At 46.5% G+C, this 27,343-nt stretch overlaps 1 protein-coding gene across 3 annotated transcripts in view; it reads right to left on the bottom strand.

Annotated features, from left to right (window-relative positions):
• Positions 1-27,343, bottom strand: part of PDZD2 (PDZ domain containing 2) — a 373,404-nt gene that overhangs the window by 244,967 nt on the left and 101,094 nt on the right. The window contains exon 1 of one of the 3 annotated variants that reach the window (XM_059916169.1): positions 13,996-14,057. The exons of the other annotated variants lie outside the window; for them this stretch is intronic. The gene's annotated coding sequence lies outside the window, so the exon portion shown is untranslated. Of the gene's footprint in view, positions 1-13,995; positions 14,058-27,343 lie in introns of those variants that run through there. 3 annotated transcript variants of the gene reach the window in all.

The raw sequence follows: 27,343 nt of genomic DNA, 5'->3' as shown, positions 1-27,343 counted from the left end.
ATATGAAGCTTGAGAGCCTTCTCTCTTGAAAATAGAGAGTCTATCCCACATATGGAAAGAAGGGTATGTCTGAGGAACCACAGGAGGGAACTGTGGCTACAGTTGACTACATTATATTCTTTCTCTTCTATTCTTCCCTAACAGAAATCCATCTGTGTTTGAAGAACAAGTACCCAGCCAAAACACTATGTTTGTTAGTGTTCCTTCAGAGAGGGGTAGCCATAACATATAGTCTTGGCCCATGAGGTGTTGGGTGGGTCTATCAGAGAGGTTCCTTTTTTTATGACAGATCTTTTTCTTCCTTTTTCATGCTTAAAATGCACATGTGATGGCTGGAGCTCTAGTAGCCATCTTGTGACCAACCATAAGACAATGGCCTGACTTCCTTGAGCCGCTGTGCCAACCCTAGGTGTTCTACCTCCAGACTTATTACATGAGAGAAAAACAGGCCCCTACCTTCAGTCCTGTTAATTAGTCATTCTGTGACAGGTGAACAAAATCCCTAATGAAGGCATTGCTTTAACTCACCCTTAACCCTCAAATTCAAGGTCCAGAATATAATCCTGAGTGTTTTAACATCAGCCCTTCTATTTTGTCAATTAGCAGCTATCACTGAGTTCCTACCTTGATATGGGGGCACCACCACTACCACCGAAAACAACAACAACAAACAGGGCATGTTTCTATCCCTTAAAGAGCAAAAGCCCGCATGAATCCGTCTACCACCTGCAGTCCCAGGTGTTAACAGACAAACCTACAACTGATTGAGAAACATGATAAATCAAATGATTGTGACTCCTTTAGGTTGGCTTATGTTTTGGAAGAGCAAGATACTGGCTAATGTTTAACTGTCTACCTGACTGGCTCTAGACTAGCGGAATGGCTGTGTATGAGACAGAAGAAGAATTTGATCGGCCTTTTTTTCATGCAGCAAGGATCAGCTGTGCCAGGCATGGTGCTAGGCCAGGGAAGAAATGATGACCAGCCCTGTGGAGGCTGTGGTCTGCTGGGGAGAGAGATCACTGAACGCAGTGTGCGAAGGGCCATGAAGCGGCACATTTGCGGGCACGTAATGGATTCTGGAAAGTGAGGCTTTCCAGGGTCTGTGCTGGGGTTTTAGGGGATGGGAGAGCTGTTCTCATAGAATTAAAGAAGGTGAGGACCTAGAGGGGCTCTCTGGGATTACTACGTCCAGCCTTCAATTAGACAAATGAGAGAAATGCACATCAAGACAGGACCCAGATCCTTTAGTTTCTGGGTCCAATGACCCTTGAAGAGTAGGAAAAAAGAAAAAAAAGATGAATGAAATGAAAAAGAATGACCTGGCAGCTAGTTTGAGAATCTAGTGCTTGAAGATATTCTGTGTCCTAATACATGGACTATTTGTTCAAATTTTTAAAAAATGGGAATGAGTAGAAATTGCAGAAATTCATGAAACATCATCTTTTCTCTCAAGATGAGTGCAAGAAAACAGTTGGGGACCAGAAAACCAAAATGAATATTATAAATTATTTCCGCTTCCTATGTACTTCTAAAATATATCTGTTGTGGCTTCAAATACTGAAACAAGTTTGTACGTTTGCAGTTTAAGATTGTTTACTCAGAATGTCAGGCATTGGGCAGTTCTGGATTAATTATATATCTGGAATTTAGGCATCTAGATTCTGAAAGAACACGATGATTGGGGAAAGAGGGCATTTATGAGGTAATGTACATATTTGTGAAATGGCAATTCAACACTTTGAAACAGTTGCTGTCTACCAAATGGGTAACTGACTGAGACTTCTATGTGGGCAGCAAGACTTTCCTGAGGTCACTGTGGTTGCTCATTTTAATGTGACCATCCGGTCCACTTTGTATGAATTGGGCAGCCATGATGCCACCACCTGTCATCTGCAGGCCTGTAGATCATGCCATCAACATACAGCATGCATATAAGTTCTTCAACTACACTGGAGTTATTCTTTTTTAATGGGTAGTTATTTTACAATTGTTTCTTTCAGAACAATTGCACTGTTTAGATGCTTCTGGTGTTTATAGACTTTTGGGTAAATAATCTTCTCACTATATTTAAATTCTTAGCATCCAACTGCATAGGATCTGACCTCATTGTTAATTAACAGTGACTCAAGTATTTCTAACAGCCAATGATACACTCTGCCGTTAGCTAGCTGTAGGTCCCCAGGCAGGATATTTAGCATCTTTGAGGCTCAGTTTCCTTATCTGCCAAATGAGGCAGTTCTACGAAGTTTCCTTTCAGTTTGAGCAGTTTGCTGGACATTGGAGCTGCGTTAGCACGTCAGGGATGGAGTCACTAGTCTCATTAAGAAGCATGTACACCACACATGGAAGTTTTAAACTGCAGAAAAGATGGGCCAAATTGCTTTGTCAGATTTTGAGTATTTGCCAAGACAAAAGGGTGGGGGGGGCCCTGGGTGGTTTACATTCATGTGCTTATAACCACAGTTCAGCCTTTCCAGAAGACAAGAAGAAATATATCCTACTGAATAAAAACTCTGTGGAGTGGCAGAAAGAACCAAGGTTTCAGGAAGGGGGAAGGAACTTGCCTGAGGGGGGTGTGGGAATGAGAGGAAATCCGGTGTTTCCATTGAGGACCTGCAGACTTTCCAATTTGGCAAAGGCCTAAGCTGTGCAGAGACCGGCCTCCACTCCCTCCCCTCCCAGACTGCTTGCAGCCGTCAGGGCTGCAGCGCCTGGTGCGGGGAGAGTATCCTCAAAGGAAACCAAAAGATCACGGAGCACAAAGGTTCATCCCCTGTGCCTCTCTGAGAAGCGGCCCCTTTTCCCAGGCCTCGCTGTGGGAAAGGCTCAGACAATGGTCATGAGAAGGCAAGTCAACATCCATGGAGTGACAGGAAAGGAATCCTCATTTGACCTCTTCCAGGCGGGACATCAGAATTAGGGAAAGAGAGACTTCCCTGGTGGCGCAGTGGTTAAGAAACTGCCTGCCAATGCAGGGAACACGGGTTCGAGCCCCGGTCCGGGAAGATCCCACATGCCGCAGAGCAACTAAGCCCGTGCGCCACAACTACTGAGCCCACATGCCACAACTACTGAGCCTGCGCTCTACAGCCCGCGAGCCACAACTACTGAAGCCCGTGCGCCTAGAGCCTGTGCTGCACAACAAGAGAAGCCACCGCAATGAGAAGCCCACACACCGCAACGAAGAGTAGCCCCCGTTTGCCGCAACTAGAGAAAGACCGCATGCAGCAGCAAAGACCCAACGCAGGCAAAAATAAATAAATTTTTAAAAATAAAAATAAAAATAATTAAAAAAAAAAAAGAATTAGGGAAAGATTGTGACGGCGTGTGATACATGAGTCCCCGTGTTCTCAATGGCCCCCAAGGCTACTTGTGTGCCATCTTGGCCTTTAAAAGGGTAGTGAAACCGAGCACGACCCTTTGGGGCCCTTCAGGGTACAAAAGCCTTTTGGTGTCCCCCATTTCTTGTTTGTAGGAAAAAGGCTTCAGGCTCCTAGACCGTTCCTGAGTTCCAGAGGGCAGATTCAAACAGTTAATGATTAGAACAATAGAGGCACAGGACTCCTGGCTCCTCCTGAAGGGATATACATAACAATATGATACAAATCTCTGAGTTTTTCTACAGGAACTAGGGTCCCACCCGGGTGGAGGATGGGAGCTTCAGGCTGAGCACAAGCACGAGGACCCCAGGCTGGCTGGAACCGGAAGGCTGATGAATGATTCCTGCAGCACCACCCAGTTACCTCACCACCGACCAATCAGAGGAAGGTCACACACCCTGCAGCCTTTAAAAATTCTTTGGAGCATGAGTCGCCCCGTTCTGCTTGCTTGGCCCTACGATAAACATTTCCTGCTCCAAACTCCAATGTTTCAGTGTTTTGGACCTCACTGTGCGTTGGGCACAGGAACTTGGGTTCGACAGCAGCGGGAGTGTTGCCAGAGCTGCTCCAGGTCTTTGCTCACAACCCTCCAACCCCCACCTTTAGCAGGAGTTAACATAAATCTTTAGGTTAAAGAGTCCGGAGATAAGAAAGGAAGCTACCAACAAACAAATAAAAAAAACCAGATGGAACCAGCTGGGACCAAGATGGCGACCGATCTGACCTCCAACAGACCTTGAGTCTCATTATATGTTGATTTTACTACATTAGCATATTAAATGACACACCTACCAGAGGCCTTGACTGGACATTAAGGACCAATAAAAAGGATAGTAAGCGGGTGGCACCCCACTCCTTCAAAAAAGCCCTACCCCTTCCCTGCTAGACTAATGCATACGCCTCCCCATCATTAGCCTCACTCCTTCTCCTTTTGTCTTTACTCTTTAAAATTAAATCCCTCTTACCACATGGGCGAGAAGTCGATCTGTGAACTTAGTTCCCCCTTCTCCATCCTTTGGCCACTGAATAACGCTTATGCTGTGTGCATCTCAGCTTCAGTTTCGTTATTCGGCTGCTTGAACCAGAAGAGGAAAAGAACCCTCCCCCAGCCGCGGCAAAGAGCCTCAGCCAGCCTAGGGCCCGAGCAGGGTCCATAGGACTTAATTCCATAACAGGAGAGAAATGAAGTAGAGAGAAAATAAGATCAAAGTTTGTAGAAACAGAAAGGAAATAGGCCAGAAATCATCAGATCATCGATTCTACTCTGGGCATGAACCTTGGGGAGAAGCCTGGGGAAATGAAGAGGTTGGACCCACTGTCTAAGATCCTGCTGTTACTGTGTCTGTGCTAATGTCCAGGGGCATGTGCATAGTTAAAAGATGTGGCTGGGGAAGGTCACTGGTAGGCCAGAGAGATGCCACAAGGTGAGCCTGACCTTGGTCAACTTCCCACCATCCATTTCTTCAGGCTCCCAGGCTCGGAAACATGAATTCTGTCAGCACATTGAAAGATAGAGATATACAGTTACCAGCAGGAAAGCTCATTCGTTAACTTTCAGTTGGAAAATACAATTATTAAGTGGGCAGGATGTTTGCATGAACCTGATCAATGCCTGTTTTCCCTGCAGGCAGGATGCAGAGGAAGGCAAACTGCAGAACAAGGAGAACCAGGTGAGCATAGGAGGGCTTCCCAGCTAAGGCACTCCCTCCTACTCCAGCCTGGGCTTTGCAAAGGAAACTGTCCACATAGCCAAGATTCCCCTCCACCTGACAACATTTGAAAAGGTATCACCCACATCTGGCTCCTGGAGGTTTTTTCCCTGTTCTCTGCACTAACTACCCCCCTTCGATTTACACCCCTTTCTCCTAACCACATACCATATAACATCAGTATGGTATGATTTCTATCTTTTGAATTTTGAGCACAATCGTATTTTAGTCTATCCTCCCCAAGATTCCTTTGATTTTATATGTTTTGATGGACAATTTCTTAACTTGGATATTCCTGAGGCTGGCTATTCAACCGTGCATGATGTATTTACTAGTTTAATTCTCAACATAGAAAACTTGTCTTTATTTCTAAGGTCAGGGTTGTGAGGCGGGGGTCTCACTATTGCCCCCAAGTACCAAGAATACCTTCCAGATTTAACCAAACTACAGGAGGCCACAAAGTGGTCACACAGCAGCCCCTCCTCAGCACGGCTTTGATCTGCCCAGACTGGTACATAGGAGACCTTGAGTGAGGCAAGGGCAGGAGAGACAGAACTAAAGTCACGAAGAAAAAGCCAGGGGAGTCGATTCTCTTCTCACCGCTCTTAACCCAGAGCCCTGCCGAGGAGCCGTATGCTGCTGAGATTCCAGACGGTTCTAGCATTTCCCAGAGCCCTGCGGCCCTGCGGCAGCATCCCCGCTACACAGATGGGGCAACAGATTGAGAGGGGACCTGCGATTCAGTCGGCAGGCAGAAAGCTAGGTGTCCATGACGTCACCCAGCAAACTCTCACTTGGGATTGGAAGCACATTCTCATCCATCAGGCAGAGCCTCTCGCCAGGCTGGAAATTGGAACCAAAAAAATCCTTTCTAGTTCTCTGCATTGGAGAAAATGTAGGCACTGGGGCACAACTATTTGGGAGACATGTAGATGGTTGAGTCCATTATGGGTTTAAAGTTTTAGGACAGTAATCTAGTTTTTTCTAAGCCTGCAGAGATGGGTGCTATGGGAAAGACATGCTCCCCGGTACCCTGCTGGGGTGGGGAATTACCAAGATTAGCAAATCGGCCATTACCTGCCACCCACCAACTTCCTCTGAAGCGCTTCCAACACGCTTTAAGCGTCCTGGCCATTCCCCCTGCAAAGCTGGGCACGTGCCAAGTCAGACTCGAAAGGAATCCTGTGAAAATAACTGAAGACCTGTTCTCAACTTGAAATCGCAAGTCTCTTCGCCTGTGGAGGTGATTAAAAACTTGGCCCACCTCCCCATGCAGATGTTCTTGCCCCCTGCCTGGCGGGCCCCAGTCGCTGGCTCTGCTCTCTCCTGCTCTGTCTTGTTACCCCCTTCATGTCCACTGCTCTCCAAGACTCTCTCCATTTCACCTTCCACCCAAGTCCTTTCCCACGAGTCTCATGACCAGAAAAGAAATGGAAAGAAAGACCCTGTGCTCCTGGGGTTCCTGGGTTCTACGAGATAAACACAGATTAAGCCAATGAGGATTCCTCAGAGAGGAATCATTCATTCATTCACTCGTTCTTTTAACAAATATTCATTGAGTGCAGTAAACAAAGCAACATCCTCACCCTTAGGAACTTAAAATCTGAAGCAGTCTTCCGAAGCTGGGCCAAGTCTCAGAATCACTGGAGGCCATGGTGGTTTTCAGATAACTGCATTTTTAGCAAGCGTTTCAGGTAATTCTGATGTAACAGGACTTTGAAACTATTCATTGGGTAGAACAAGAGGTGCCACAACTCCATGACTCAGAATGGAGACCATGGGAGGAAAGCCAACTCTAATATCCTAATGTTTCAAAACATTAGGGAGCCCCTCCCAGAAATGGGAGCCCCCTCATTTCTCATTCATGTAGGGCTGTTAGATTTAGCAAATAAGAATATATAGTGCCCCATGAAAGGATGCTCAATATCATTAGCTACTAGAGAAATGAAAATCAAAACTACAAGGAGGTATCACCTCACACCAGTCAGAATGGCCATCACTAAAAAGTCTACAAATAATAAATGCTGGAGAAAGTGTGGAGAAAAGGGAACCCTCCTACACTGTTGGTGGGAATGTAAATTGGTACAGCCACTATGGAAAACAGTATGGAGGCTCCTTAAAATACTAAAAGTATAGTTACCATGTGATCCGACAATCCCATTCCTGGGCATATATCTGGAAAAGATGAAAACTCTAGCTCAAAAAGATACATGCACCCAAGTGTTTATAGCAGCACTATTTACAATAGCCAACACATGGAAGCATCCTAAGTGTCCACTGACAGATGAATGGATAAAGAAAATGTGGTGTATACATACAATGGAATATTACTCAGCCATAAAAAAAGAATGAAATAATGCCACCTGCAGCAACATGGATGGACCTAGAGATTACCATATTAAGTGAAGTAAGTCAGACAAAAACAAATATCACATGATATCACTTATATGTGGAATCTAAAAAAATGATAGAAATGAACTTATTTACAAAACAGAAACAGACTCACAGACATAGAAAATAAACTTATGGTTACCAAAGGGGAAACGAGGGAGGGAATTAGGAGTTTGGGATTAACGGATACACACTACTATGTATAAAAGAGATAAACAATAAGGGCCTACTGTATAGCACAGAGAACTATATTCAATTTCTTGTAATAACCTATAATGGAAAAGAGTCTGAAAAAAAAAAAAATATATATATATATATTATATAGCTATATATATATATGTCTGAATCACTTTGCTGTACACCGAAAACTAACACAACATTGTAAATCAACTATACTTCAATTTAAAAAAAAGAATATAAGTGCCTAGTTAAATATGAATTTCACATTAAAAAATGAGTAATGTTCTAATATAAGTATGTCCAAATATGTAGTATACCTTAATATATGTATGCACCATGCAATATTTGGGACATACTTATACTAAAATTGTATTCATCGTTTATCTGATATTCAGGTTTAACTAGATGTCCTATATTTTACATGGCAACTCTATACCTACCCCATCCCAAATGAAGCTCTTAGAGCCTTTGACCTGCATGCCTTCTCTGCCTTTTGTGAAGCAATCCTACCCAGCATCTCTGTCCCTGCCTCAACAGGCCTTTCACTTCCTCCTGGATGCAAACGTCACCCATGGGCCAGGGTCACCCACACGAGGTAGGCAGAGAGTGAATGAGTCAGCTCCAGGATCATAATTCCTCATGCTACTCAGAGGAACTTCTCTTCCCAGCTCCCTGTCACCTCACCCTCTGGTCTCATGTGCCCAAACCTGCTACTCGCGCCCCAGATGCCATCCTTGAAAGCCCCTGCTTGTCTGGACTCTGTAAATACTGGTCCTCTCTGGCCAGCTGACCTGTTGTTCTATATAGTACAACTGTGTCATAAGGATGAAAGAAGACAAGGAATATTAAAGTTTGATGATCTTAGGACCACAATCTTCTGTAGATTTACAACCACAAACTTTTTATCAGTTTGTTTATTTTTCTGGGTATGGTTTTATTTCAACAAACTAGCTAAAAAAACTGTTTGAAAGTCACTAGAGTATAGAATTGGCAACCAATTCTATGGCTTATTTTGGGTTGTAGAGGACACATCTGACTGTCTACCCAGGATCTGTTCTCTCTTTTTTACTCCCTAACAGAATTCTGGTTTTTGTTTAGGGATTCATCCAATCTCTTCTACACAGCAGGTGCCGCAGCTGTAGAGATGGGCCTGACTGATCAATTGTAACACCCTTCCCTTGCCAGCAATGGTTTCAGGAAAGGTCAGGTGACCCAACACTGGTCAACGAGTCAAGGTGAAGCCTTTCAGGGGTCTTCTGGAAAACTTTTCCTCACTCCTAAAATAAAGTGCCAAGAAGTGATGGTCCCTCTTCTTCCTCTGGATGTCATCAGGGCTGAGTTGGATGGCTAGAATTGCTGCTGCCATCCTGATACCAGCCTGAGATGAAGCTTAATGCTGAGGATGGCAGAGTGAGAGGGAAAATGAAGTTGGGACCTCGATGACATTGTGGACACTGGAGAACCACTAAATATCCTTTCTGTTGAAGCTGGTTTGGATAGGATCTCTATTACTTGTACATGTGCTTGGAGCTTCTATTAAAAAGGAATGTCAAAGGCAGACATTTAAACTTCTGAGATTTGCAGCAATAAACATGGATCTACCTGTCCCTATTTCTACCCAGAGGGCAGAAATTTGCTCTTCCTTATTTCTCTATGGATATTACCCATAGTAGGAGCAGAATTGACTAGCTTTCCCTTTTCTATGAGTCTGAATAAAAAGAGCACTAGTTTAATGTTTGTTGATGAAGTGTTGAAAGTAAATTTACTGCTACCTCGGGAAAAACCTCCATATTTAAGCATCTTCAGACCCACAAGAAGCAACACATGATGTTTGAACTAACTTATGCATTTTTCTCTGGAGCCCAGGCAGCTGCATAGGCCGGAGTTCCTCACGCATCTTTAAGGTGCAGAATTCTACAGCTCATGGGCAGAGCTCTGGACCAACTACACCACACTCTACTTTCATGCCCTTGACTTTTCCTACCCCCTTCCCCTCCAGTGAGTGTTGAGCTAGCCCCCTGGCTTGGGGCTCCCACTCTGGAAACTCTACCCATGCTGCCTTCTCCTGTTTCAAACATTTCTATAAACCTATACATGACTTCTTCAGAAGAGGGCTGACTCTGGGCTGTTGACTCCGAAAAAGTGAGTTTGCGTCTCAGGTATTCTAAATGGTACAGTAAAGCAACTAGAAACTAATGACATCTTCAATCCACCAGCAATGACACAACTAAAGTAGTGGATGGCTCCAAGCCAGGGGCTCTTATTTCAGTATGGTAAGACCGAGACACAGTAAAGGAAGAAAAGAAAATATAACATGGATTAATAAAAACCAACACACAAAACTGGCAAGAGGATAAAAACAGACATACCAAAACGAGGCCAATTCATTCCATAAATATTTACTGAGTGCCTGCTACCCTGTGCCAGGCATGACCACAAGTTGCCAAAAATACAAACTAAGTTCTGTTTCTGCCCTCAAGAGATTCCCAATTTTCCTAGGGACAGACACATAAATAACTTAAGATAAATCTTACAGAATGAAAGAATTCACAAAGTGGGAATTGGGGGAGGTGGGAGTCACTTACACAAGCCAACTCATATGGAATTCTCAGAGTAAACACATAGGCTTTATATTCAGGCAAAAAAATGGTGGCGTGGAAGTTGTGGGACCTGGTGGGTGGGGGTGGGAGGTTAGTGTGTGGATTGGGGCTAGTTATGTTTGGCCTTCCCTCCTGTCCCGAGGAATTTGACCTTCCACACATAGGCAATGGATTTTGGTTGTTTGGGGTTTTTATTTATGTAATTATTTAAGCAAGGAAATGATAGGACCAAATTTGTGATTTCATTGTAGAAAAGTATCAAAATGGGAAAATGAGGAAGAAGGTTACCAAGTAGTTTTGACTGTTTTCATTCCTCAACAATCTCTTTGAGGGATATTCTCAAAAATAACTGTTTTCATCTCAGGGAAGTAAGTCCATGAGTGGTTTTTCACCTTTAAACATCTGCATTTTCTAAATACTTATGAACACATATTACTTTGCTGATTTTAAAAACAGTTTGTGTGTGTGTGTGTGTGTGTGTGTGTGTGTGTGTGTGTGGAGAGATATGGATGGGATTTCTATAGGCTCAGTGAGACTAGACATCAGGAAGTCCCCTTAGAAGACTCCTCTTGGCTCAGGTGTGATATATGATCACTTGGACCGAGGCAGTGGGGACCACGTGGGAGTAGATTCTTGGGCTATTTCAGAGGCAGAGTTGACCAGTCTAGGTGACCACTTGGAAGGAGGTTGGTGGGGAAAGGGCTAGAGAAGAGGAGTCAGAGATGACCCAGGGGATTGGAGAGACCTGGGGCTTACCCAGCAGAGAGGCCCCTTATTCACGCTGGTTCTGTCCTTTGCCTCTTACGCTCCGGGCAACTGAATGTTGCCCTCTTGTCAGGGCCAGACTAGACTCCTTGCCATTCTCTATTCACACGACAGAGGTAGAGGCGAAGGCCAAATCTTCCCTTCTTAGAGCTGCAACAGTGGACCCCCCCCACCGCACCCACTTACAACACCCCGAGCCCCGCACCTAGGCAGTCTTAGTTGGAAACTCCCTGTCTGAACTCACCGGGCCTGGGAGAGCCACAAAGCTCAGCCTCTTTGAAGGCAGTTAAAACTCCAGTGTGGGAGACCTTTGGCACCAACTACTTTTTCCACCTCGCCGACTCTTACCATAGATGTAATGGTCCACCAGGCCAGGAAGGCCAGTGTGATGATACCTGGAGCCAAGTGGGAGATGACTACACACACACACACACACACACACACACACATACACACACCACTGCTGCTTTGTGAGTGCAGCCCTCCACTCCCTCTGCCCCTTGCAACTTCCCAGAGCTCCCATTCAACAAGGAAAACATGGATCTGATTAGCGGGTTTGACATGGGCCAAACAGTTGCAGCCCCATTCTCATCCACCAGACAGGAGGGGGGCCAATTTCCATCCGAAAAAAAAAAGAAAAAATGAATGACAGCTCTAGAGCTGGGCTGGCTGGGCCCGGGGGAAGGAGAGCAAAGGACAAAATCGCCTCTATTAAGTCAAATCCATCCTGGCATAATGGATTGTAGAATCAGTTCCAGATCACCATTTGCTTGATCACATTACTCTGTCATTTTTTTTTTTCCAACTACATTTCTATTCCTGCCACCTAATAAAGTTCGGGTCCACTCCCCACTCACGTAAGGGTCTCCAGAACACGAGAAACAGGCAAATTCTAAGCAGAGGGCGACATTTACAATTAGTGGCATAGGCTGTGATCTGGCTCTAAGTTCCGAAAGGAAAACGATTTTGATTCAAAAAGTAGGTAATTTGATACAGACAACTTTCAAAAGTTTAGGCGTAAGACTTTTGCACTATATTGTGAGGGAGGCGAGGCTAATTAGAAAACAAAATTTGGTCAGTGGTGTGCCCTTGATGGTCCCCAGAAGCTGATTGGTAAATTATCAGGAATTTTGCAAGCTGGTTGACATCACGTTGGTAGTTGGAAATCAGCTATGGTGGGCGCATTTACACCATGGAAATCGGTAAATGCTACAAATCATGATGGCCTCTCCCTCAGGCACTTATAAAACATTTACCAGCACACAACTGAGTATGATCCTCTTTTCATTTAAAGGTCTATTTATATACACGTGTGTGTGTGTGTGTGTGTGTGTGTGTGTGTGTGTGTGTGTGTGTATAAAAAGCCAGAAAGTACAATAGCTAAAATATTAACCATTTTAATTCCAGGTGATGAGACTAACAAGTACTTTTATCTTCTTTTACTTTATATTTTTTCCTACAGTGAACATGTATTCTTCATATAATAACCAACCTTCTGGCAAAGGGAGCAGTTCCCTTCTCTTCTGAGCTCTCTGACTCACCCCTTTCCTCTCCTTCTTCTCCTTTAAATTTCCTCCTGCTCTGACCTGCCAGGTTTTTATTCCCTGTGTAGGGTGCTGCTGAAATCCCAAACTACTCACCTACCCCCAGGCAGGCAGAACGCCAAGTAATGAGACCAGGTGAGCGGGCGCCAGGCTCCAGGTGCACAGAGCCCAAACTCAGCCCACGCTAGGCTCAGCTGTGGGTGGACGGGGGGGGTGGGGGTGGGGGGTGGGACTGGCTTCTGCCCTGGCCGTAAAGCTGGTGCTGGTGATGTAACCAAAGAGCAGTGACCAGCTGTGGAGAGCAGGAGTCTCAGCCCAGGTGACCCCACGCTCTGTGGATGGGACCACACCACCCTTCCATGCATTCATATCTGCTTTCACCCGCTGCATACTGGCCTTTCCAGTAGGTTTACAGAGCAGGGCAACCACTCTCAACTTTCACATCTAGTATCTCACTGTATCCTTGCCATGGCTGGGTGTTCTCTCAGTTTACCAGACATAAACCCAGGCACAGAAAGCCCGAGTGATTTGCCCAAAGTCCCCCAGCCAGGAGCAGAGCTGGGACAACAATCCAGGTATTAATGCTGAAGTTCAGGGTTTTTCCCTTGACTATATCAAATATATCATAAGACCCTGAATTTACAACTGTATCGTTTGAATGAAACGAGCTCCCATTTTCTCATGATTAAAAATGTCTAAGACAGCCTTTTTGAGTAAAGGAAAGGGGCTACTAACCCCAGTTTGACTTGGTTTTGGAACCAGTTTCTGGTCTCTGCAGGAAGGTAAGATTCCAAGATGTTTTTTCCTACTTTCTACATATTCCCTGCACGAGAGACTTTTGAGTGTGGGGTGAATGCTGGCATTATTGCTGGTGTTGCTTCTCGAGCACTTTCACTTCCTAATCCCACAGACTGTGAGTCTCAAGACCCACCTGCTTCCTCCAAATACCCCACCTCCCATGAGGCTGAGAGGGCTGGGGTACTGAGGACTGTCTAACGCTCCACGGGATCTCTTCAAGCGGACAGAGGACAACGTGTGTGTCCACAGTGTAATCCAGCTCTGGTCGAGGGCCTCCTGGCTCTGGTTACTCAGCCAGCCTGCAGAAACTTCTGGTTGGCCGATGATTGGCAGAGAGGCCTGGCCCTGTGCAGAGGGGAATCCCTCTAAAATCAGGAGGGGCTGCCCGCCAGGCAAAAGTGTCTAGGAACTAACTCATGAGCAGCTTTAGAAAAAAGGCAGCACTGATTTCAAAGTCTTGTTAGCTAACCTGTGAGCTAGAAAGGATTTAAAATTTTTATCCAATATCCTTTAATGCCGTCCTTGGGAGGTGAAGGAATCACCATGATATATAAGACAGGGGCCAAGTAGTTGGGGCTCGGGTGCCCAGTCCTGCCCCCTTCAATGCCAACTGGAGTACACCCACCTTTTTCTGATGCATGTTGGGTTTTCTTATCAAAATCTTACTTTAAGGAAGGGTCCCAGTACCTAAAAAAAATAGTTAAGTTTGAAAGTTACTCATCTAATCTAACCATGTGTTAAAGAGGTTGAAGAAACTGAGGCCCAGGGAGGCCAAGTTCAGGTGGAAGTGAGTGGAAGGGCTGGGTCTTTCCACTATGCCCACAGCCACCCTTGCTTCAACTGTCCTTTGACTAGGCGGGCAGTTGACCTTGGCCTTATGAAACACTCCGATCTTTCTGGTCTACCACAGCCCTTGCTCTTGCCGGTGAGGAAATGATCGACTCGTTTTCAGTTTGGACCTGGCTCCACCACCTGCACTTGTCTCCTTCTTGACTTAGATTTCCTGTCCATGGATGCTGGCCAATCCAACAGCAGACCTGCCAGACTCTGTCTTACCGCCACATCCTCTGCCTCTCTGCACGGTGCAAATCCACACCGACTTTGGTGGTCCTGGGAACTGCCAAAACACTCCCATTGACCTGGGATGGAATAGACTGTAATAAACTCAGTGCCCTATGCCAAGTCTGCCCTGACTCAATGTTACTAAAGATGCTGCTGATAAACTTAGGGAGGACAAGATAGCTATACACAAGATAAACACCAAAATACACTGCAGCGTCTACACAGAGACTAGGAATGCCCCCGCCAAGAGTTCTGAATAGTTACATGAATAATAAAATAGTCACAGACAAGCCCTATATCACTCTCTACTTCCTCTTCTGTCAAATACAGAGTGGCAGAACTTCATCTACTGTCACAGAAGGTCCCAATTTATGAACAACAAATACATTAGACTCAAAGCTCATTCCCAAGCAGTTCCATTAAATCGTGCTTATTTGTACAATCAAAGAATTCCTCCTTTTACAAATTGCATCGTTGCAATGTCTCCTTTAACAGCAAGCTTCTCTAATGATTTAACCACACACTCTTCTTTACACACACACAAAAGAAGCCATGCAAAATTTTCAAGACCACAACTCCTGCAAAACAGTGAGGTACACTTAAAAACTGAAAATGATAGGCAAAAGAAAGTGAAAAGACAGAAGACAAGACCCAGAGCTGAGGCGATTCACAGCATAGTTGCTTTTTTTTTTTTTTTCTAACACTGAAAATCTAAGAAAGCTGCAGGTACAGCAGAGAAACTGCCTTGGTTTGTTACTTTACACATAAAGCTTCCCTCTGAATGCAAGTGTGTAGAGCTCTCCAAGCCACTAGATTTCGTTTGTATCAGACAATTCTGGGATGGTCATTGCTATGAACGCCTCTCTCAAGGAATCTGACCTGGTCCAAGGAATCCCAGAGCCCTAAAGACCAGGTGAGTTAGCACCTGTTCTGGGCCTTCCGAGTATCCTAGCCCTGTTTACAATTTCTAACCCCACTGACAGCCAACCACAGCCAGTGAACTAGGAACAGGGAGTGCCCCTGGGTTACCTAGACTACAGCCACTCAGGATGAATTGCCCAACCCCAGACAAGCCCCCCAAACACTGTCTCCCCTCCCAAATGCCAGCTGCACATGAGACTCGCTGAAGCACACATGAGGGATACATCCATTGACTCCATTGGTTCCTTGTGGCCCACACGTCTCACGGAGCCTGGCTTGCACAGGCTTTCTTCTAGCCTGGGGGAGACACAAGAGTGCGAGCGTGAGGTCAGTTCCCAGGCCTCTGACACCACTGCTTGGGCTCAAGAAGCTGCGATAAAACTAAATCATCTGACACTTCTTCTTCATCCTCTTTTCTTTTTCTTCCACAGACAGAACAGCCTCCAAATGGGACCTACTTTCCTTTGTTTGTGATTATACAAAACTCACAATGCTTTTCCTTGAGCCTGATGAGTATTTTCAGTGACATGCCTTTCATCTTTCGAAAGAGTGAGCGTCAGCCTGCCAGAGCACGTAAGTCTTGGTGAAATGACCGAAGAGGGCAGATAGGTTATAAGGACTTCACTGGGGGACCCATAAGGGACTTCACTGGGGGACCCATAATAAACTTCACTGAGCTCAAGGAAAAACAACAACAACAAAATCCAGATCCGGTTCCTTGAATGGCATTAGCATTTAGTCCGAAAGTTTTCATCAACAAGAATCAAGACGTTATTGATGAGCTAAGTGACTCCAAAACTCCTTACCATAGCCTGTGTCCTGTGACTGTGGACTTCGGCCTCGCTGGAGCCCTGCCACACTCCGAAAGCCACTCAGGCACATCCAAACTCTGCATTTTGCATTAAAAATTGATTGACTTCTTCCATTTTTCAGTGAATCAGAACACAACAGGATTTTAAAATATCAGGAGGAACAACTTAAAACTAAAAGCCAGCCTCCTAGCCTGGCTGGAAACCTCACTCTATTAGTCAAAATTAAGTTGATATTGATTTTTTTTGCCCTATTTGTAAACTCGGAGGCTGTGCACTTTTTAATGTCTGATCAGCTGTCCTTTTCTGATATCGAAATGCCGAATTACAATGGGTAATTGGAAAACATTTGCTTGGTGATTTTAGAAACGTCGCTGCTGATCTGAAGTCTGGCTCTAGGGTTCTGATCCAAAGCTTCCCTTTTATCCTCAGTGAGGTGAAACAGAGCCTGCTGAATGTTTACTGGACAAATTGTCCAAACTAGAAACAGACTTGCAGCCTCGGAAGCCAACTATGTTGGCCTCCATCCAGGTTAGTTCAGCTTCATGCCCCATCCAGGCTGTCTGGTCAGCGCTGACTCAAACACAAGCCACTCAAGCCTGAGGGGTCTGGAAAATCACCGTGTCAGGGAGGTACTCACAAGCACACATCCTCCCTCTCCAATGGAAGGACCCAGATTTCAAGCTCCTTGAGCATCGCCTCCCGCGCGGACTTCATTCCACTACTGTTAAATAGTTCCAATTCATTCACGCATTCATTTCTGAAAGCATTTACGGAGAACCGCAGGGGCAGCGCTGTGCTCAGGCAGTACAAAGGTGAACAAAACAGGCATTGCCCCCATCTTTAGAGAATTTGTGAGCGTGAAGATCAGGAACAGGATTACAAGTGTTACACAAGGGGAAGCAGAGGGCGCTGTCGGTTCTCAGCCTCAGCCTCTCGCCTCTCCCTACGTGTGAGCCCCTGTGATCCCTCCAGCCCTCCACCTACCCCTGCTCAGCACCGTCAGTAATTGTCGGGGCCACCGTTCACATCTGGCAGGAAAGATCGGAGAGCGGCTCAGCAGTGTACCCCTAGACTCGGCATCAATTCATCCCCATCGCTGCTTCCGTCCTCATCATGCTCTCAGCTCTAACCACCGAGCCTCATCTATCTCTTGCTAGTCCCCATCTTAGCATCTGGAAGACCGCCCTGCCTCTTGCACCGACAGCTGGAGTGTGTTGCAAGCTGCCTGTCTGCCCGCCCTTCACTGAGTTCCACCAGCCTTCGGAGACCCTGGTGCAGCTGTCTGCCTGAACCACAGCGTGCTATTAGTAGATCTCTATGATATGAAATCCTGCCCACCTCACCTGGTGGACAGACACCTAACTCCAGGACCTGGTTCCATGCACCTGGTACCACCTATCCTCTTGCCATTGGCTGCGCCAAGCCTCTAGGTGCAACAACTCAGAAGGAAGCGCTGATCTCACAGGTGGAAAGATAGCCTAGTGAAGAAGCCGCTGTTCCAAAGGAGTGCATCTGGTTGTTCCCAATGTATTACTCTGCCTTCAAATATGTCACCAAAAAATATTTGGCGAGGGATCTCGCTACCTAAATTGGGACAAAGGGAAAATAGCTAAATACCAGTTGGCATAAGGGACCTGGATAAATCCTCTCAAGAAGTATGGGTTAAGAACAAACCAGGAAACAAGACAGGAGCCATGACCTCAGGCTCAAAGGAGATCATGCATGGAAAAGTGAGGGCCTGAGGGAAGACCCTGAGCCTGCAGGCAGGCACTACATGGTCACACTGCCCAGCTCTGCACTGACTGGCCGGTAGTGTGGCCATGGGCGACTATATCATCTCGCTGGGCCTCTGTCCTCATCATTAAAGCTGCAGATGATAAGGCCATCTGAAACCTTTAAATAGTCCTCCTCTTCGAGCTGGTGGATGGATCTTTTATAAAACATCGTCAAAATGGGTCAAAACCATCACGTAGAAGAGAAATGAATACAAGGTATTGAGTCATCTAGTTTGAAAGATCAACTCAGACAATGAAAGGTTTGAACTGAGGAACAGGTACAGAGCAGCCAGACGTGTTCTACTGAATAACCAAGAGCCACCGGACTGAAGAGCGTTCCATAATCAGGTACATTTGAGAACTGCTGTCTGCTGCACACTCTTCCTAGAGTCGTTATTCCTACTGAAGGCTCTGAGCAGTCCTGTACTGTAGACACCAGCTTAAGGCTTTCACCAGCGCTGTTAAAGCTTACTGACCATGGAACTCTTTTTTATATTTATTAGCATCTTTCAGATGTGGGCTTGCAAGTTTCAGATTATGGGATATAGTACTATAAAGGGAATTTTTTTTAAAACATAAAGAAGCAAAAACCAAGCAGGCATAATCTTAATTTACCATTTTGAAGCCTAGGCAACAGCTCACAGCTGGATACATATTCAAGGTCATAGCTGGCCTCAGCCTTCTCTTTCTTACTCACTGACCCTTGGGTCACTGCAAAGATATGGTCCAGCTGGGAGAAGTGGTGACCTCAGTCTTCACCAGCCATTTCTTATGGGGCCCGAGGACACACAGCACACTGTCAGCAAACCAACCAACACAGAACTAAATCATGGTGATGTCTTCCTGCCTCAGGGACACGCCTCTGCTTGCTCGGAGACTGCTCAGGGACAGCTAATTGCTCTTCAGCTCAGGCTACACAGCTTTCTCACATCCACTATTCCCCGGGGTCATATTTTCTCAAGCTGCATTTTTCAGAGAATAGGGCAGGAGGAAGAGGAAAAAAGAAGAGAGGGTGAGAAGTGGTGGGCAGGAAATTGCTTTTTATCTTCATTGTAACTTAAATTACCATCTTCAAAATCCTTCACTTAAAACAATAAAAAAAGTCCTTTCCCAATTTTAGCTTTTGGGTGTAAAGTTGAAGTTTGAAGCTCCAAACTAGAGGGAAGTGTGGCCACTGATGGTCTGGGAGAGAGGAGTATCTTCCATGGAGGGGTAGGAGGAGTTTCCTCTCTGGGCGCTGATATGCTGGTCACCCTTAGCAGAAGTGTTGTAGGAGTGGACAGCAGGTGCCCTGCCCAGTGTTCTGGGGCTTGTCTCCTTAATGCTTCTGTCTTCAGTATTTCAGGGCCAGACGATCCCCCTTTCATGTGAGGCCTCTACTGTGACTCATTACACGTTGATCTCATATTTTATTATTTTATTATCCTCTATTTTCAAATTCTTTGAAGACTGATTGTGTGCTATTGGTCACTTCCAACTTGTAGTCACGTGACTGGCCTCGAGAAGCTGGTTTCATGCCCACCTGGGTTGCAGGAATCTCTTAACTGGTGTCTGGATTTCTCACAAAGGCAATTGGTCCACGTACAGTTGTTGAGTAGATGTCTCCCTGGGGAAAGAGGTGTCTGGGACTTACTATTCTGCCATCTTGCTGACGTCACTTCCTCTCCATCTCCTCAGTTTCCATGTTCCTAAATTCATGTTATATGTAAGAGCACACACACCATTAAAATTCATATGACTTATTTGCCAGAGTGGTTCTTCACCTCTAAGTTCTTTCCCTCCAGTGCGGCTTGTGAACATCACTCTCTTTTTGTGGTAGGCGGTGGTTGTTATTGAGGATGGTGAGGGTCTTTATTTTTTTGGTCTGCCCTAAAGAAGAAACCACACAGCTGGTAAGGGCAGAGCTCCGTGGCTGAAGTGGACGGCGGGCTGAAGTGGATGGCGGGCTGCATGCTGGGGACCTGCCCGGAAGACTGGGGACTGCTTTCCATAGGAAGCAGGTCAGGTTGACAGTCCAATACCAGAGGGCCAGTGGGGGCTATAGCCCTTGGCATGAGGTACTTTGTGGGCAGGAGCCAGAGGTCATGTTGATGCTGGCAAGTTTCACCCTGGCATTAAGAAGTACTGAGGGCTACTCTCAGAGCCCCACAGCTTCCTAGGACACAGACAATGATGTCTCAGTCATTGCCCTCACAAACCAGTAACTCTTATTCAAAGGAAAAAGGCGTTTCTGACTTCTCATAACTCCCTGAGTGCTTAAAAAAAAAAATCACATTCTTAATTACCCGCTCTACTGAGCTCCACCTTGATTTCAAGTCAAATTATTCCCAGTTTGCTCATCGCTGTGGGGAAGTGTGTGGCAGAGGGATGGGGACAGGAGAAGAGGCTGAAAAATGCCTATAAATGTCAGGCCAAGTTTAAACACTCCAAGTGGGAAAGACACTAGAGATAGCAGACTGGATTATCTCTCACATTCAGCCCTCCATTTACAGTCGCCTCCCTCCCCAGTCCTGATTTATTTAATGCTTCCGTCTAATGAGCTTTGATTTGTGGCCAACGATTGCACTCAGCCAGCTGTACTCAAAACCACCATGACACATGGCTTCCATCAAAGTTGTTGCACGACTGTGAACTGGTTCAAGCGTTGAACAGTCTCACTAAAGGGAGGGAAAGGCCAATGGTAGCATAAGATGTGCTGGTAACTTTTGGAAGGTGAGTCGGGCATCAGAGGGAGTGACTGAGCAGGAAGGCAGATACCATGAAGGTGCTGAAATCGTGAATCAAGATTGGGCAGCCGAACTTGAGGCATTTGGCTGAGGCTTGTCCTCTCCATCGATCACCATCGTGGTTGTGGTCACAGAGAGCTGAGTCTTGAAGACCATTGGAGGTCGCCCCACTGGGGTCAGCCCCTGGCCCTGGAAGAAGCACCTGGCTGTGAAACTTACAACAAGAATTAGTCAAACACATGTTGGTGAGGATGTGGAGAAACTAGAACCCTCATACATTGCTGAGGGGCAGGTAAAGTGGTGCAGCTTCTGTGGAAAAGTTTGGCAATTTCTCAAGGAACTAACACAGAATTACCATTTGTATTCTGAGGTATATACCCCTGAAGAATTGAAAACAGGTGTGTAAATAGAACTTGTACACGAGTGTTCATGGCAGCACTGTTCACAACAGCCAACAGGTGGAAACAACTCAAATGTCCATCAACTGAAGAATGAATAAACAAAATGCGGTATATCCACACAGTGGAATATTATTCAACCATAAAAAGGGAATGATATTCTGACACGTGCTACCATGTGGATAAACCTTGAAAACATTATGCTAAGTGAGAGAAGTAGGTTACAGAAGGCCATATGATTTCGTTGATACGAACTATCTAAAATAGGCAAATCCATAGAGACAGAGAGCAGATTAGTGGGTGCCAGGGCTGGGGAGAGGGAGATGGGGAGGGACTGCTTAATGGGAATGGGGTTACCTTTTGGGATGATGAAAAGGCTCTGGAACTAGATAGCGGTGATGGTTGTGCAACATTGTGAACGTACTTAATGCCACTGAATTGTGAATGCACTTAACGCCAGTTTAAAATGGTTAAGCAGTCAATTTTATGCTTTGTGTATTTTACCACATGCACACATAAAAGAATTAGTCTTGGTCAGTTATGTGCCTGCCCTACCCCTCAGCATTCTGTTTTCGTCCCTGTGCCTGCTGGTCTTCACCTCTGACTTTGCCCTTGGCCAGTGCTTCTTGGACTCCCCGTGCTTCTTATTCTGGATACCGTGCTAGTGATTTCCAAGTGTCAGGTCCCCAGTCTGGCCCTGGCCTCAGCCTGCTCACATTAAGGCCTTCAGCTCCTGTCTAACCCCAATATACAATCAAGGGAATGTGGTCACCACTTCAGTCTGATATTACTGCTGCTAAATCAGTCTGGTCTTTACACAAAAATATAAATAGAGTCTATTCTATTATTCTGCTCATGACTTTAAAAATTAAAAATCCTATGTTAAAAAAAAATTTTTTTAAGTACAAAAAGATAAAAATCCTCAAGCCGTATGACAGATATCCAGAGGCTCTGTCTGAATATTAATTAGCCATGGTATCTCAACATAACGGCTCACAAATTCTCATTTATCTTTCAGTGCCATGAAAATTTTTGAATGAGCTAACTTATTTTGACCACCTCCAGAAAGTAAGAAACTGCCTATTAAGCCAGTGTGCATGAACTGGTGGACTGTTAATATTCAAGTGGCCTTTCTCCTATAACATTTAACCAATTGGCATGAGATGCGGGCAGCAGAGACATGGTCTTCAAGGCATCGTGTCCATGGAATCCCATTATATGCTTGTTTATAATCCAGATGTCCAGATGCCCAGAGATTCTGGTTCAGGAAATTTCCATAAGGTCTCTTTGGCTCTTACACCTGATCCTTCAATGTCTGCTTCAAACCCTCCCATAGTAAATATCAACTTGGCCACAAACTTACCCTCTATCTTTTGGGAGGAGGTACCAGGGGCAGTCCTGAGCCCTTAGCTTTCTCCTTTTCCTCTCTGAGACCTCTCATGCAAACTTCAACATTACATTTCCAACCATCTTCAGGACAAATCTAGTGGGATGCTCTGACTACGTTAAAATCTGGACTTTTAGACATGCCTCCGTTTTTTCCCTCCAAGGATACCAACATTCTAATTATTCAAATTCTGGGTGTTGTCTTTACTTTCTCCTTCTCTTTTATTTCCCCAAACCTCTTTCTCTCCTTTAGAATGTCTCTCAGATTCTTTTTTCTATACTCTCACTGCTACCGCCCATTTGGAAGAGTCTGATTTCCTCCTGCCTACCCTGCAGTTGGTCATCAGGCTAATAACCAGACTGCTGGGATACTGCTGCTGTTGTCATTTTTCCATTTTGGTGGCTCTTCCTGTGGTCTCTTTCCCATGTTATCTTCGTAAATTAAGAATCTACAACATCACATTTGAATTCCCATCCTGGCATTCAAGACTCTTGACAGGTTGGCCCCATCTTATCACTCAATACCTCCTAAACGGCTCCATCCCACCACCCCACCCCACTGCTGCTCACACCACCAACAGAGTAAACACGTTCCCACCCCAGAGCTTCTGAAACGCCCTTCCTCCCTCCTCTACCATATCATTCATTTAACAAATGTTATTGCAGCTACTGTGGGCTGGGGACGAAGTGCTTAGGATACCTGAGTGTGGACAAAACAAAGAACTCTTGGGATCCCATGGGACAATTACATTCGGCTGCTCTACAATCCATATCCCTCCCATTCTCTGACATCTAGTTCCACTTTCTCCCAAATGTCATCCTGATAACCCTAGGCATGTCCAATTTTTCCCCTATTTTAACTGTTCACACCACTTATTGTTGGCATCATATTCCTCAGTTCACCAGCATATATTGTCTTGCATAGTTCCCTGATTATTCCTCTAGGCTTGTTTCATGGAAACTGCTGAAGTTATTTCACACCCGGAACTATGTTTGGTTCACTATTGTTTAAGCACCCGGCACATTGCCTGCACATTTCCTAAGAATCACTCCCAGTGCATGACGGATGCTCAGTAAATACATGTTTTAATGCAATTCTGCCTGAGTTCAACATAACAGCCACCACTCCAATGGCCACTTTATCCATTAAGGGCAACCCTCCTCCACTCCTACTCTGCTTCCTTAAGGAGATGAAATATTGGCCAAGAAAAACCCTCCCCACCCCTCCCGCCTGCTTCGCCTAGAGCAAGATGCCCTCAAGCCTCTCCTGGGAGATGCTCTGCAAATACAGGGTCCTGAGGTTGGGAGAGGCCGTAAACCATATCTCCTCTTGGAAATTCATGACGCATTTTCTCATTTTTGATCATTTTTTATTTTTAGCCATCGGAATGAAGAACAAAGATATGGCCCCTGCCATCACCGAACTTAACCTATTAATACTTCTGAGAAGCCCCTTGGTAAAGAGATTTTAGGTTTGTTTAACTGTGTTTTCCCAAACCTTACTCACTAGAAGCACCTAACAACATTCCGTGGATCACATGCTGGGCTCCAGGCGAGAGGGCCAGCCAATCAGGCGAAACCAAAGTTTTGGGTGAAGGAACAAAGAACTGATCTTTTAATTTCATACTAGGAAGCTTCGCTCCCCTGGAAGCCTCCTCAAAGAGCCTGGTGTGTGTGCACCGACAGCTGTTCAAACGCATCCTTGTTAAAACACAGTGCGGTTATGAATAGGGTGGTCCCAACACACATTGACTGTGCAGCAGCTAGTCACGCTGTTTGCCCCCAGGCACCCAGAAATAACAACAATGGAAACGATAGAGTAAGAGACTGGGGGAGTGGGTGGGCGCAGACCAAGGGAGGCAGGGGCTGATGATTAGAAGTTCCGGTCCTGGGGGCTCGCTGATCGAGGATTGTATGAGTCTTGCTAATGGGGTTAGAATTGGGGCAAAGCTAATGGCTCAGAGAGGGTGAGAACCTGCTGGAAACTGAGGTGGAGGAGGAGGAGGAGCAAGGAGTGGGGAACACAGTTAAGCAGGACTGGGAACATACTGTAATGAGAGAACCCGGGGTGGGGGGGGGGGGCGGCGAGAGGAGGGAGAGGCGGAGGCTTCCTGGGAAGAGTGGAGCTGCTGCTCTGACACTTTATTCCTCTAGCATTTTGTTTTTAAGGCAGAGACCATACACTTTCCATACTTTAGGAGGAAATGGGAAAATTCTGAAATGGACACATCTATCCACCTGGGGTGCCTTCTCTGCCCTTCTGCTTCTGGAGAGAGAAGATGGAAAGGACAGGTTAAGAAGGGAAGGGAAAGAGGAAGGAAGGGAGGAAGAAAGGGAAGGGAGGGAGGGAAGGAGGGGGGGAGAGAAGGAAGAAGGAAAGCAGGGAGGGAAGCAGGCAGGAAAACTCTTCCTAAAAACACATTTTGAAGAGTTTTCCTGCCTGCCTAGAGAGTGGCATGGACTTATACATTACCAAACGTAAAATAGATAGCTAGTGGGAAGCAGCCGCATAGCACAGGGAGATCAGCTCCGTGCTTTGCGACCACCTAGAGGGGTGGGATAGGGAGGGTGGGAGGGAGACGCAAGAGGGAGGGGATATGGGGATATATGTATATGCATAGCTGATTCTCTTTGTTATACAGCAGCAACTAACACACCATTGTAGAGCAATTATACTCCAACAAGGATGTTAAAAAAAGCACACATTTTGGAAAACTCAAAATTAGAGGATTTCCCACTTGAAGATGACACATGACCACGGGATTGTGTCAGGTAGGCTCGTCCAGGGTCCATGTGTGACAAGGTACATCCTCCCAGCGGCCGTCAACTTCCCATCATGTCCCGCGTCCCCAGCCCCAGAGCCACGCAAACATGTCAAGGCCACCCTTAGGCGTGCTGCACCCCCAGACCAGAACCTGGGTACCTCCTCCACCGTCTGAGCTCTGGGGTGTCCCCTCACGGCACCCCCTGGGCTGGAGGGGCTGCCTGACCCTGCTCCGCCTCCCCTGGGAAGCCCCCCACTCCTGCTCTCCCCGGCGTGGTGGCCGAAGGCGGGTAGCACGCCAGTGCTTCGAATTGCTCACAGACTGAACGAGATTTGTTGAGCCCCTGCTAAGTGTCAGGCTCAGAGAAGATATAAAATACAAGTGCCTTAAGGTCCAGGCCCTCAAAAAGTTTCCACTCCACTGTGGGTGAGAACGGGAGGAGGCACTTCCCAGGAGAGGCGCCTGTGAACCCAGGGGGCTCGTGGACAGAGCTGCCAGCAGACAGGCTGACAAGACACACGAAAGAGACGAGCCACCGCACCTCCCCCCTCCCCCCGGACCCCGGCCTGGGCAGTGACCGCCGCGGGCAGAAGGGACCAGACATGTGGAATGAATTAGGGAGATAGGCAGGAGCTGGAATTAACAGCACAATAAAAACAAGAGTTAATTCACCCTCAGAAGCCGGAGCACTTCACAGGGCGCAAGGTTGGGCCAACGGCCCCGGCTGACCCCTTCTCTTGACGTGAGGCTCCCAGAAAAAGCACCGTCCCGCGCAGCTGGCGGCTCGTCGGGAGGAAAGCGACAGGGTCAGGGTGGACCTCGTGCGTACCCGGGACGGAAACTCGCCGATGCTCTGGTGGGGTTGAACCAACAGCAAAACCACCCTGACCGTTCTCTTTCACACTGAGACTTTTCCTTACGAATGTGCTGAGTGTCACATCAGCCAGGAAGCTGTCCTAGCCCCTGGGAACTGCCATTAACGTTCTTAATACACTGTAACCTGCTGGCCCTTGTCGCCCTTGATTCAAAATAAAATAAAAGTCTAAAATGCATACAGGGCTGTTTTTATTTTGTTTCTTCATATTTGCTTAGCTAACCGGATTACTCATCATACCGAGGATTCTTCCAACTCCTGCCCCCAGGGGACACTGTGTTTTTTCCCTTGGCCTCCCCAGCACGGCCACCCTGCTCCAGCAACTTGGAAGGAGGCCCCCAAGTCACGTGTAAGGCAGCGCCCCGCCTCCTGCCAGGCTGGCCGCAGCGGGGACAGCCAGGACCCAAGCCCACGAGCGGGTGGAGGCATGACCGCGCACTCTGGACTTGGGATCTAGGAGTTGTTTGGCGCAGGGGGCGGCACTGAGGGGCCAGAAGCAGCAGGACAATGTCCAGGGATACCCAGCGGTGTCGTGGGCGCTGAGTCGGCCCAGCATCACCAGACCAGCCCTGTAAGCCGCCTGGCTGTCATCCTGCCGTCCACCTGGGTTCCTCCCTTCGATCTTCAGGGCCCCTTGGCTCCGTGGGCTGCTCAGCATCCTTTCAATAAACGCCTTTTCTGCTTTAAGCATCCAGGGGAGGTCTGTTCCTCCACCAAGCCCTAGCGTGTCACCATGGCTGACCCGGCCACAGACCCTCAGGGTGAACAGGACTCCATGTGGGCCAATGGAATGGCTGGGCAGGGCTGGGGTGAGGTCTTCCCCAGCTCCTCTCCCCCTTCCTTTTATCTGATTATCCACCAAATAGTAATGAATAATAATATTGGTTGGTAGGTGCTGGGGATGTGGTGATAAACAAATGAAATGGTCCTCACCCTCAGGGAGCTGACAGCCTTTAGAAAAATTCTGACAGTTTCTCAATGCCATCTTAACCCCGAGCCTCATTCCCAAAGGTCTCTTATGTCAACGGTAAGCACGTGACCTTTCGCTCCACACAGGCACATGCAGACACACGCCAGGTCCTGGAGGCACCCGGCTGCCTCTTCCTGCAATGTTTCACCTGAACCCGTCTTCTTTTAGTGCTGTCCTTGCCTTTCCCCATCAGAAAAAACTTATTCCGTGTCCCATTCCTGTGCAGCCCTGGGCGCATCTGGAGGCCTAAATTACGGCCATCAACACCTTAGTGGCCAGCAATT

Source organism: Balaenoptera ricei, chromosome 3, assembly GCF_028023285.1.
Source record: "Balaenoptera ricei isolate mBalRic1 chromosome 3, mBalRic1.hap2, whole genome shotgun sequence".
Lineage (NCBI taxonomy): Eukaryota > Metazoa > Chordata > Mammalia > Artiodactyla > Balaenopteridae > Balaenoptera > Balaenoptera ricei.
This window is presented reverse-complemented; position numbering and strand designations above follow the sequence as displayed.